This window comes from Ochotona princeps, chromosome 2, assembly GCF_030435755.1.
Source record: "Ochotona princeps isolate mOchPri1 chromosome 2, mOchPri1.hap1, whole genome shotgun sequence".
In the NCBI taxonomy this organism is placed as follows: domain Eukaryota; kingdom Metazoa; phylum Chordata; class Mammalia; order Lagomorpha; family Ochotonidae; genus Ochotona; species Ochotona princeps.
In genome coordinates, this window is record NC_080833.1 from 133,686,786 (window position 1) to 133,699,533 (window position 12,748).

A 12,748-nucleotide genomic window follows, 5' to 3' on the forward strand; every position below is an offset into this window, starting at 1 on the left:
GGGCATGGGACCGGAAGTGAGCAAACAGGGTTTCCTAGATAGCTGCCAGGACAGCTGATGGTATGTGAAGTGCATGAGGCAGGTGGAGTTGTTTTGGCACTGGAAGAGCTGTGCTGCTGCTTCGGGCAGTTGCCATTCACCACCACACTACCTTCCCTAGGTGTCATAGCCACTTTCAGACATATGTGCTGCCAGAGCCCTTGGTTTCCATGGCAGCGGGAAATGGCTTTTGCCCTGAACTTGTCTTTGCCTGTGGAGTTTTGAGCGCCTTCAGTGAGGAGCTCCATGTTAGTTTTGTGTGGGTGCTCAAGCTGCTTGATTCCATCCCACTGGGCTCAATGGGCATTGGACCGGAAGTGAGCAAACAGGGTTTCCTAGATAGCTGCCAGGACAGCTGATGGTATGTGAAGTTCATGAGGCAGGTGGAGTTGTTTTGGCACTGGAAGAGCTGTGCTGCTGCTTCGGGCAGTTGCCATTCACCACCACACTACCTTCCCTAGGTGTCATAGCCACTTTCAGACATATGTGCTGAAAGAGCCCTTGGTTTCCATGGCAGCGGGAAATGGCTTGGGCGCTGAACTTGTCTTTGGCTGTGGAGTTTTGAGCGCCTTGAGTGAGGAGCTCCATGTTAGTTTTGTGTGAGTGCTCAAGCTGCTTGATTCCATCCCACTGGGCTCAATGGGCATGGGACCGGAAGTAACCAAACAGGGTTTCCTAAATAGAGGCCAGGACAACTGATGGTATGTGAAGTGCATGAGGCAGGTGGAGTTGTTTTGGCACTGGAAGAGCTGTGCTGCTGCTTCGGGCAGTTGCCATTCACCACCACACTACCTTCCCTAGGTGTCATAGCCACTTGCAGACATATGTGCTGCCAGAGCACTTGGTTTCCATGGCAGCGGGAAATGGCTTGGGCTCTGAACTTGCCTTTAGCTGTGGAGATTCGAGCGCCTTGAGTGAGGAGGTGCATGTTAGTTTTGTGTGGGTGCTCAAGCTGCTTGATTCCATCCCACTTGGCTCAATGGGCATGGGACCGGAAGTGAGCAAACAGGGTTTCCTAGATAGCTGCCAGGACAGCTGATGGTATGTGAAGTTCATGAGGCAGGTGGAGTTGTTTTGGCACTGGAAGAGCTGTGCTGCTGCTTCGGGCATTTATCATTCACCACCACACTACCTTCCCTAGGTGTCATAGCCACTTTCAGACATATGTGCTGCCAGAGCACTTGGTTTCCATGGCAGTGGGAAATGGCATTGGCCCTGAACTTGTCTTTGGCTGTGGAGTTTTGAGCGCGTTGAGTGAGTAGCTCCATGTCAGTTTTGTGTGGGTGCTCAAGCTGCTTGATTCCATCCCACTGGGCTCAATGGGCATGGGACCGGAAGTGAGCAAACAGGGTTTCCTAGATATCTGCCAGGACAGCTGATGGTATTTGAAGTGCATGAGGCAGGTGGAGTTGTTTTGTCACTGGAAGAGCTGTGCTGCTGCTTCGGGCAGTTGCCATTCACCACCACACTACCTTCCCTAGGTGTCATAGCCACTTTCAGACATATGTGCTGCCAGAGCACTTGGTTTCCATGGCAGCGGGAAATGGCTTTTGCCCTGAACTTGTCTTTGCCTGTGGAGTTTTGAGCGCCTTCAGTGAGGAGCTCCATGTTAGTTTTGTGTGGGTGCTCAAGCTGCTTGCTTCCATCCCACTGGGCTCATTGGGCATTGGACCGGAAGTGAGCAAACAGGGTTTCCTAGATATCTGCCAGGACAGCTGATGGTATGTGAAGTGCATGAGGCAGGTGGAGTTGTTTTGGCACTGGAAGAGCTGTGCTGCTGCTACGGGCAGCTGCCATTAACCACCACACTACCCTCCCTAGGTGTCATAGCCACTTTCAGACATATGTGCTGCCAGAGCCCTTGGTTTCCATGGCAGCGGGAAATGGCTTTGGCCCTGAACTTTCCTTTGGCTGTGGAGTTTGGAGCGCCTTCAGTGAGGAGTTGCATGTTAGTTTTGTGTGGGTGCTCAAGCTGCTTGCTTCCATCCCACTGGGCTCAATGGGCATTGGACCGGAAGTGAGCAAACAGGGTTTCCTAGAGAGCTGCCAGGACAGCTGATGGTATGTGAAGTTCATGAGGCAGGTGGAGTTGTTTTGGCACTGGAAGAGCTGTGCTGCTGCTTCAGGCAGTTGCCATTCACCACCACACTACCTTCCCTAGGTGTCATAGCCACTTTCAGACATATGTGCTGCCAGAGCACTTGGTTTCCATGGCAGCAGGAAATGGCTTGGGCTCTGAACTTGTCTTTGGCTGTGGAGCTTTAAGCGCATTAAGTGAGGAGGTGCATGTTAGTTTTGTGTGGGTGCTCAAGCTGCTTGATTCTATCCCACTGGGCTCAATGGGCATTGGACCGGAAGTGACCAAACAGGGTTTCCTAGATAGCTGCCAGGACAGCTGATGGTATGTGAAGTGTATGAGGCAGGTGGAGTTGTTTTGGCACTGGAAGAGCTGTGCTGCTGCTTCGGGCATTTGCCATTCACCACCACACTACCTTCCCTAGGTTTCATAGCCACTTGCAGACATATGTGCTGCCAGAGCACTTGGTTTCCATGGCAGTGGGAAATTGCTTGGGTTCTGAACTTGTCTTTGGCTGTGGAGTTTTGAGCGCCTTGAAAGAGGAGGTGAATGTTAGTTTTGTGTGGGTGCTCAAGCTGCTTGATTCCATCCCACTGGGCTCAATGGGCATGGGACCGGAAGTGAGCAAACAGGGTTTCCTAGAGAGCTGCCAGGACAGCTGATGGTATGTGAAGTGCATGAGGCAGGTGGAGTTGTTTTGGCAGTGGAAGAGCTGTGCTGCTGCTTCGGGCAGTTGCCATTCACCACCACACTACCTTCCCTAGGTGTCATAGCCACTTTCAGACATATGTGCTGCCAGAGCCCTTGGTTTCCATGGCAGCGGGAAATGGCTTGGGCCCTGAACTTGTCTTTGGCTGTGGAGTTTTGAGCACCTTCAGTGAGGAGGTGCATGTTAGTTTTGTGTGGGTGCTCAAGCTGCTTGATTCCATCCCACTGGGCTCAATGGGCATTGGACCGGAAGTGACCAAACAGGGTTTCCTAGATATCTGCCAGGACAGCTGATGGTATGTGAAGTGTATGAGGCAGGTGGAGTTGTTTTGGTACAGGAAGAGCTGTGCTGCTGCTTCGGGCAGTTGACATTCACCACCACACTACCTTCCCTAGGTGTCATAGCTTCTTGCAGACATATGTGCTGCCAGAGCCCTTGGTTTCCATGGCAGCGGGAAATGGCTTGGGCCCTGAACTTGTCTTTGGCTGTGGAGTTTTGAGCACCTTGAGTGAGGAGCTCCATGTTAGTTTTGTGTGGGTGCTCAAGCTGCTTGATTCCATCCCACTGGGCTCAATGGGCATGGGACCGGAAGTGAGCAAACAGGGTTTCCTAGATAGCTGCCAGGACAGCTGATGGTATGTGAAGTGCATGAGGCAGGTGGAGTTGTTTTGGCACTGGAAGAGCTGTGCTGCTGCTTCGGGCAGTTGCCATTCACCACCACACTACCTTCCCTAGGTGTCATAGCCACTTTCAGACATATGTGCTGCCAGAGCCCTTGGTTTCCATGGCAGCGGGAAATGGCTTTGGCTCTGAACTTGTCTTTGGATGTTGAGTTTTGAGCGCCTTGAGTGAGGAGGTGCATGTTAGTTTTGTGTGGGTGCTCAAGCTGCTTGATTCCATCCCACTGGGCTCAATGGGCATGGGACCGGAAGTGAGCAAACAGGGTTTCCTAGATAGCTGCCAGGACAGCTGATGGTATGTGAAGTGCATGAGGCAGGTGGAGTTGTTTTGGCAGTGGAAGAGCTGTGCTGCTGCTTCGGGCAGTTGCCATTCACCACCACACTACCTTCCCTAGGGGTCATAGCCACTTTCAGACATATGTGCTGCCAGAGCACTTGGTTTCCATGGCAGCGGGAAATGGCTTGGGCTCTGAACTTGTCTTTGGCTGTGGAGTTTTGAGCGCCGTCAGTGAGGAGCTCCATATTAGTTTTGTGTGGGTGCTCAAGCTGCTTGATTCCATCCCACTGGGCTCAATCGGCATGGGACCGGAAGTGACCAAACAGGCTTTCCTAGATAGCTGCCAGGACAGCTGATGGTATGTGAAGTGCATGAGGCAGGTGGAGTTGTTTTGGCACTGGAAGAGCTGTGCTGCTGCTTCGGGCAGTTGCCATTCACCACCACACTACCTTCCCTAGGTGGCATAGCCACTTTCAGACATATGTGCTGCCAGAGCACTTGGTTTACATGGCAGCGGGAAATGGCTTTGGCCCTGAACTTGTCTTTGGCTGTGGAGTTTTGAGCGCGTTGAGTGAGTAGCTCCATATTAGTTTTGTTTGGGTGCTCAAGCTGCTTGATTCCATCCCACTGGGCTCAATGGGCATGGGACCGGAAGTGACCAAACAGGCTTTCCTAGATAGCTGCCAGGACAGCTGATGGTATGTGAAGTGCATGAGGCAGGTGGAGTTGTTTTGGCACTGGAAGAGCTGTGCTGCTGCTTCGGGCAGTTGCCATTCACCACCACACTACCTTCCCTAGGTGTCATAGCCACTTTCAGACATATGTGCTGCCAGAGCCCTTGGTTTCCATGGCAGTGGGAAATGGCATTGGCCCTGAACTTGTCTTTGGCTGTGGAGTTTTGAGCGCCTTGAGTGAGTAGCTCCATGTCAGTTTTGTGTGGTTGCTCAAGCTGCTTGATTCCATCCCACTGGGCTCAATGGGCATGGGACCGGAAGTGACCAAACAGGCTTTCCTAGATAGCTGCCACGACAGCTGATGGTATGTGAAGTGCATGAGGCAGGTGGAGTTGTTTTGGCACTGGAAGAGCTGTGCTGCTGCTTCGGGCAGTTGCCATTCACCACCACACTACCTTCCCTAGGGGTCATAGCCACTTTCAGACATATGTGCTGCCAGAGCCCTTGGTTTCCATGGCGCGGGAAATGGCTTTGGCCCTGAACTTGTCTTTGCCTGTGGAGTTTTGAGCGCATTGAGTGAGTAGCTCCATGTTAGTTTTGTGTGGGTGCTCAAGCTGCTTGATTCCATCCCATTGGGCTCAATGGGCATTGGACCGGAAGTGAGCAAACAGGGTTTCCTAGATAGCTGCCAGGACAGCTGATGGTATGTGAAGTGCATGAGGCAGGTGGAGTTGTTTTGGCACTGGAAGAGCTGTGCTGCTGCTTCGGGCAGTTGCCATTCACCACCACACTACCTTCCCTAGGTGTCATAGCCACTTTCAGACATATGTGCTGCCAGAGCACTTGGTTTCCATGGCAGCGGGAAATGGCTTTTGCCCTGAACTTACCTTTGGCTGTGGAGTTTTGAGCGCCTTGAGTGAGGAGGTGCATGTTAGTTTTGTGTGGGTGCTCAAGCTGCTTGATTCCATCCCACTTGGCTCAATGGGCATGGGACCGGAAGTGAGCAAACAGGGTTTCCTAGATAGGTGCCAGGACAGCTGATGGTATGTGAAGTGCATGAGGCAGGTGGAGTTGTTTTGGCACTGGAAGAGCTGTGCTGCTGCTTCGGGCAGCTGCCATTAACCACCACACTACCTTCCCTAGGTGTCATAGCCACTTTCAGACATATGTGCTGCCAGAGCCCTTGGTTTCCATGGCAGCGGGAAATGGCTAGGGCCCTGAACTTGCCTTTGGCTGTGGAGTTTTGAGCGCCTTGAGTGAGGAGGTGCATGTTAGTTTTGTGTGGGTGCTCAAGCTGCTTGATTCCATCCCACTGGGCTCAATGGGCATGGGACCGGAAGTGAGCAAACAGGGTTTCCTAGATAGCTGCCAGGACAGCTGATGGTATGTGAAGTGCATGAGGCAGGTGGAGTTTTTTTGGCACTGGAAGAGCTGTGCTGCTGCTTCGGGCAGTTGCCATTCACCACCACACTACCTTCCCTAGGTGTCATAGCCACTTTCAGACATATGTGCTGCCAGAGCACTTGGTTTCCATGGCAGCGGGAAATGGCTTTGGCCCTGAACTTGTCTTTGCCTGTGGAGTTTTGAGCGCCTTGAGTGAGGAGGTGCATGTTAGTTTTGTGTGGGTGCTCAAGCTGCTTGATTCCATCCCACTGGGCTCAATGGGCATGGGACCGGAAGTGAGCAAACAGGGTTTCCTAGATAGCTGCCAGGACAGCTGATGGTATGTGAAGTTCATGAGGCAGGTGGAGTAGTTTTGGCACTGGAAGAGCTGTGCTGCTGCTTCGGGCAGTTGCCATTCACCACCACACTACCTTCCCTAGGTGTCATAGCCACTTTCAGACATATGTGCTGCCAGAGCACTTGGTTGCCATGGCAGCGGGAAATGGCTTTGGCCCTGAACTTGCCTTTGGCTGTGGAGTTTTGAGCGCCTTGAGTGAGGTTGTGCATGTTAGTTTTGTGTGGGTGCTCAAGCTGCTTGATTCTATCCCACTGGGCTCAATGGGCATGGGACCGGAAGTGAGCAAACAGGGTTTCCTAGATAGCTGCCAGGACAGCTGATGGTATGTGAAGTGCATGAGGCAGGAGGAGTTTTTTGGCACTGGAAGAGCTGTGCTGCTGCTTCGGGCAGTTGCCATTCACCACCACACTACCTTCCCTAGGTGTCATAGCCACTTTCAGACATATGTGCTGCCAGAGCACTTGGTATCCATGGCAGTGGGAAATGGCTTGGGCTCTGAACTTCTGTTTGGCTGTGGAGTTTTGAGCGCATTGAGTGAGGAGCTCCATGTTAGTTTTGTGTGGGTGCTCAAGCTGCTTGATTCCATCCCACTGGGCTCAATGGGCATGGGACCGGAAGTGAGCAAACAGGGTTTCCTAGATAGCTGCCAGGACAGCTGATGGTATGTGAAGTGCATGAGGCAGGTGGAGTTGTTTTGGCACTGGAAGAGCTGTGCTGCTGCTTCGGGCAGTTGCCATTCACCACCACACTACCTTCCCTAGGTGTCATAGCCACTTTCAGACATATGTGCTGCCAGAGCACTTGGCTTCCATGGCAGCGAGAAATGGCATGGGCGCTGAACTTGTCTTTGGCTGTGGAGTTTTGAGCGCCTTGAGTGAGGAGCTCCATGTTAGTTTTGTGTGGGTGCTCAAGCTGCTTGATTCCATCCCACTGGGCTCAATGGGCATTGGACCGGAAGTGAGCAAACAGGGTTTCCTAGATAGCGGCCAGGACAGCTGATGGTATGTGAAGTGCATGAGGCAGGTGGAGTTGTTTTGGCACTGGAAGAGCTGTGCTGCTGCTTCGGGCAGTTGCCATTCACCACCACACTACCTTCCCTAGGTGTCATAGCCACTTTCAGACATATGTGCTGCCAGAGCCCTTGGCTTCCATGGCAGCGGGAAATGGCTTGGGCGCTGAACTTGTCTTTGCCTGTGGAGTTTTGAGCGCCTTGAGTGAGGAGCTCCATGTTAGTTTTGTGTGAGTGCTCAAGCTGCTTGATTCCATCCCACTGGGCTCAAGGAGCATGGGACCGGAAGTGACCAAACAGGGTTTCCTAGATAGCTGCCAGGACAGCTGATGGTATGTGAAGTGCATGAGGCAGGTGGAGTTGTTTTGGCACTGGAAGAGCTGTGCTGCTGCTTCGTGCATTGCCATTCACCACCACACTACCTTCCCTAGGTGTCATAGCCACTTTCAGACGTATGTGATGCCAGAGCACTTGGTTTCCATGGCAGCGGGAAATGGCGTTGGCCCTGAACTTGTCTTTGCCTGTGGAGTTTTGAGCGCATTGAGTGAGTAGCTCCATGTTAGTTTTGTGTGGGTGCTCAAGCTGCTTGATTCCATCCCATTGGGCTCAATGGGCATTGGACCGGAAGTGAGCAAACAGGGTTTCCTAGATAGCTGCCAGGACAGCTGATGGTATGTGAAGTGCATGAGGCAGGTGGAGTTGTTTTGGCACTGGAAGAGCTGTGCTGCTGCTTCGGGCAGTTGCCATTCACCACCACACTACCTTCCCTAGGTGGCATAGCCACTTTCAGACATATGTGCTGCCAGAGCACTTGGTTTACATGGCAGCGGGAAATGGCTTTGGCCCTGAACTTGTCTTTGGCTGTGGAGTTTTGAGCGCGTTGAGTGAGTAGCTCCATATTAGTTTTGTTTGGGTGCTCAAGCTGCTTGATTCCATCCCACTGGGCTCAATGGGCATGGGACCGGAAGTGACCAAACAGGCTTTCCTAGATAGCTGCCAGGACAGCTGATGGTATGTGAAGTGCATGAGGCAGGTGGAGTTGTTTTGGCACTGGAAGAGCTGTGCTGCTGCTTCGGGCAGTTGCCATTCACCACCACACTACCTTCCCTAGGTGTCATAGCCACTTTCAGACATATGTGCTGCCAGAGCCCTTGGTTTCCATGGCAGTGGGAAATGGCATTGGCCCTGAACTTGTCTTTGGCTGTGGAGTTTTGAGCGCCTTGAGTGAGTAGCTCCATGTCAGTTTTGTGTGGTTGCTCAAGCTGCTTGATTCCATCCCACTGGGCTCAATGGGCATGGGACCGGAAGTGACCAAACAGGCTTTCCTAGATAGCTGCCAGGACAGCTGATGGTATGTGAAGTGCATGAGGCAGGTGGAGTTGTTTTGGCACTGGAAGAGCTGTGCTGCTGCTTCGGGCAGTTGCCATTCACCACCACACTACCTTCCCTAGGGGTCATAGCCACTTTCAGACATATGTGCTGCCAGAGCCCTTGGTTTCCATGGCGCGGGAAATGGCTTTGGCCCTGAACTAGTCTTTGCCTGTGGAGTTTTGAGCGCATTGAGTGAGTAGCTCCATGTTAGTTTTGTGTGGGTGCTCAAGCTGCTTGATTCCATCCCATTGGGCTCAATGGGCATTGGACCGGAAGTGAGCAAACAGGGTTTCCTAGATAGCTGCCAGGACAGCTGATGGTATGTGAAGTGCATGAGGCAGGTGGAGTTGTTTTGGCACTGGAAGAGCTGTGCTGCTGCTTCGGGCAGTTGCCATTCACCACCACACTACCTTCCCTAGGTGTCATAGCCACTTTCAGACATATGTGCTGCCAGAGCACTTGGTTTCCATGGCAGCGGGAAATGGCTTTTGCCCTGAACTTACCTTTGGCTGTGGAGTTTTGAGCGCCTTGAGTGAGGAGGTGCATGTTAGTTTTGTGTGGGTGCTCAAGCTGCTTGATTCCATCCCACTTGGCTCAATGGGCATGGGACCGGAAGTGAGCAAACAGGGTTTCCTAGATAGGTGCCAGGACAGCTGATGGTATGTGAAGTGCATGAGGCAGGTGGAGTTGTTTTGGCACTGGAAGAGCTGTGCTGCTGCTTCGGGCAGCTGCCATTAACCACCACACTACCTTCCCTAGGTGTCATAGCCACTTTCAGACATATGTGCTGCCAGAGCCCTTGGTTTCCATGGCAGCGGGAAATGGCTAGGGCCCTGAACTTGCCTTTGGCTGTGGAGTTTTGAGCGCCTTGAGTGAGGAGGTGCATGTTAGTTTTGTGTGGGTGCTCAAGCTGCTTGATTCCATCCCACTGGGCTCAATGGGCATGGGACCGGAAGTGAGCAAACAGGGTTTCCTAGATAGCTGCCAGGACAGCTGATGGTATGTGAAGTGCATGAGGCAGGTGGAGTTTTTTTGGCACTGGAAGAGCTGTGCTGCTGCTTCGGGCAGTTGCCATTCACCACCACACTACCTTCCCTAGGTGTCATAGCCACTTTCAGACATATGTGCTGCCAGAGCACTTGGTTTCCATGGCAGCGGGAAATGGCTTTGGCCCTGAACTTGTCTTTGCCTGTGGAGTTTTGAGCGCCTTGAGTGAGGAGGTGCATGTTAGTTTTGTGTGGGTGCTCAAGCTGCTTGATTCCATCCCACTGGGCTCAATGGGCATGGGACCGGAAGTGAGCAAACAGGGTTTCCTAGATAGCTGCCAGGACAGCTGATGGTATGTGAAGTTCATGAGGCAGGTGGAGTAGTTTTGGCACTGGAAGAGCTGTGCTGCTGCTTCGGGCAGTTGCCATTCACCACCACACTACCTTCCCTAGGTGTCATAGCCACTTTCAGACATATGTGCTGCCAGAGCACTTGGTTGCCATGGCAGCGGGAAATGGCTTTGGCCCTGAACTTGCCTTTGGCTGTGGAGTTTTGAGCGCCTTGAGTGAGGTTGTGCATGTTAGTTTTGTGTGGGTGCTCAAGCTGCTTGATTCTATCCCACTGGGCTCAATGGGCATGGGACCGGAAGTGAGCAAACAGGGTTTCCTAGATAGCTGCCAGGACAGCTGATGGTATGTGAAGTGCATGAGGCAGGAGGAGTTTTTTGGCACTGGAAGAGCTGTGCTGCTGCTTCGGGCAGTTGCCATTCACCACCACACTACCTTCCCTAGGTGTCATAGCCACTTTCAGACATATGTGCTGCCAGAGCACTTGGTATCCATGGCAGTGGGAAATGGCTTGGGCTCTGAACTTCTGTTTGGCTGTGGAGTTTTGAGCGCATTGAGTGAGGAGCTCCATGTTAGTTTTGTGTGGGTGCTCAAGCTGCTTGATTCCATCCCACTGGGCTCAATGGGCATGGGACCGGAAGTGAGCAAACAGGGTTTCCTAGATAGCTGCCAGGACAGCTGATGGTATGTGAAGTGCATGAGGCAGGTGGAGTTGTTTTGGCACTGGAAGAGCTGTGCTGCTGCTTCGGGCAGTTGCCATTCACCACCACACTACCTTCCCTAGGTGTCATAGCCACTTTCAGACATATGTGCTGCCAGAGCCCTTGGTTTCCATGGCAGCGGGAAATGGCTTTTGCCCTGAACTTACCTTTGGCTGTGGAGTTTTGAGCGCCTTGAGTGAGGAGGTGCATGTTAGTTTTGTGTGGGTGCTCAAGCTGCTTGATTCCATCCCACTTGGCTCAATGGGCATGGGACCGGAAGTGAGCAAACAGGGTTTCCTAGATAGGTGCCAGGACAGCTGATGGTATGTGAAGTGCATGAGGCAGGTGGAGTTGTTTTGGCACTGGAAGAGCTGTGCTGCTGCTTCGGGCAGCTGCCATTAACCACCACACTACCTTCCCTAGGTGTCATAGCCACTTTCAGACATATGTGCTGCCAGAGCCCTTGGTTTCCATGGCAGCGGGAAATGGCTAGGGCCCTGAACTTGCCTTTGGCTGTGGAGTTTTGAGCGCCTTGAGTGAGGAGGTGCATGTTAGTTTTGTGTGGGTGCTCAAGCTGCTTGATTCCATCCCACTGGGCTCAATGGGCATGGGACCGGAAGTGAGCAAACAGGGTTTCCTAGATAGCTGCCAGGACAGCTGATGGTATGTGAAGTGCATGAGGCAGGTGGAGTTTTTTTGGCACTGGAAGAGCTGTGCTGCTGCTTCGGGCAGTTGCCATTCACCACCACACTACCTTCCCTAGGTGTCATAGCCACTTTCAGACATATGTGCTGCCAGAGCACTTGGTTTCCATGGCAGCGGGAAATGGCTTTGGCCCTGAACTTGTCTTTGCCTGTGGAGTTTTGAGCGCCTTGAGTGAGGAGGTGCATGTTAGTTTTGTGTGGGTGCTCAAGCTGCTTGATTCCATCCCACTGGGCTCAATGGGCATGGGACCGGAAGTGAGCAAACAGGGTTTCCTAGATAGCTGCCAGGACAGCTGATGGTATGTGAAGTTCATGAGGCAGGTGGAGTAGTTTTGGCACTGGAAGAGCTGTGCTGCTGCTTCGGGCAGTTGCCATTCACCACCACACTACCTTCCCTAGGTGTCATAGCCACTTTCAGACATATGTGCTGCCAGAGCACTTGGTTGCCATGGCAGCGGGAAATGGCTTTGGCCCTGAACTTGCCTTTGGCTGTGGAGTTTTGAGCGCCTTGAGTGAGGTTGTGCATGTTAGTTTTGTGTGGGTGCTCAAGCTGCTTGATTCTATCCCACTGGGCTCAATGGGCATGGGACCAGAAGTGAGCAAACAGGGTTTCCTAGATAGCTGCCAGGACAGCTGATGGTATGTGAAGTGCATGAGGCAGGAGGAGTTTTTTGGCACTGGAAGAGCTGTGCTGCTGCTTCGGGCAGTTGCCATTCACCACCACACTACCTTCCCTAGGTGTCATAGCCACTTTCAGACATATGTGCTGCCAGAGCACTTGGTATCCATGGCAGTGGGAAATGGCTTGGGCTCTGAACTTCTGTTTGGCTGTGGAGGTTTGAGCGCATTGAGTGAGGAGGTGCATGTTAGTTTTGTGTGGGTGCTCAAGCTGCTTGATTCCATCCCACTGGGCTCAATGGGCATGGGACCGGAAGTGAGCAAACAGGGTTTCCTAGATAGCTGCCAGGACAGCTGATGGTATGTGAAGTGCATGAGGCAGGTGGAGTTGTTTTGGCACTGGAAGAGCTGTGCTGCTGCTTCGGGCAGTTGCCATTCACCACCACACTACCTTCCCTAGGTGTCATAGCCACTTTCAGACATATGTGCTGCCAGAGCACTTGGCTTCCATGGCAGCGAGAAATGGCATGGGCGCTGAACTTGTCTTTGGCTGTGGAGTTTTGAGCGCCTTGAGTGAGGAGCTCCATGTTAGTTTTGTGTGGGTGCTCAAGCTGCTTGATTCCATCCCACTGGGCTCAATGGGCATGGGACCGGAAGTGAGCAAACAGGGTTTCCTAGATAGCGGCCAGGACAGCTGATGGTATGTGAAGTGCATGAGGCAGGTGGAGTTGTTTTGGCACTGGAAGAGCTGTGCTGCTGCTTCGGGCAGTTGCCATTCACCACCACACTACCTTCCCTAGGTGTCATAGCCACT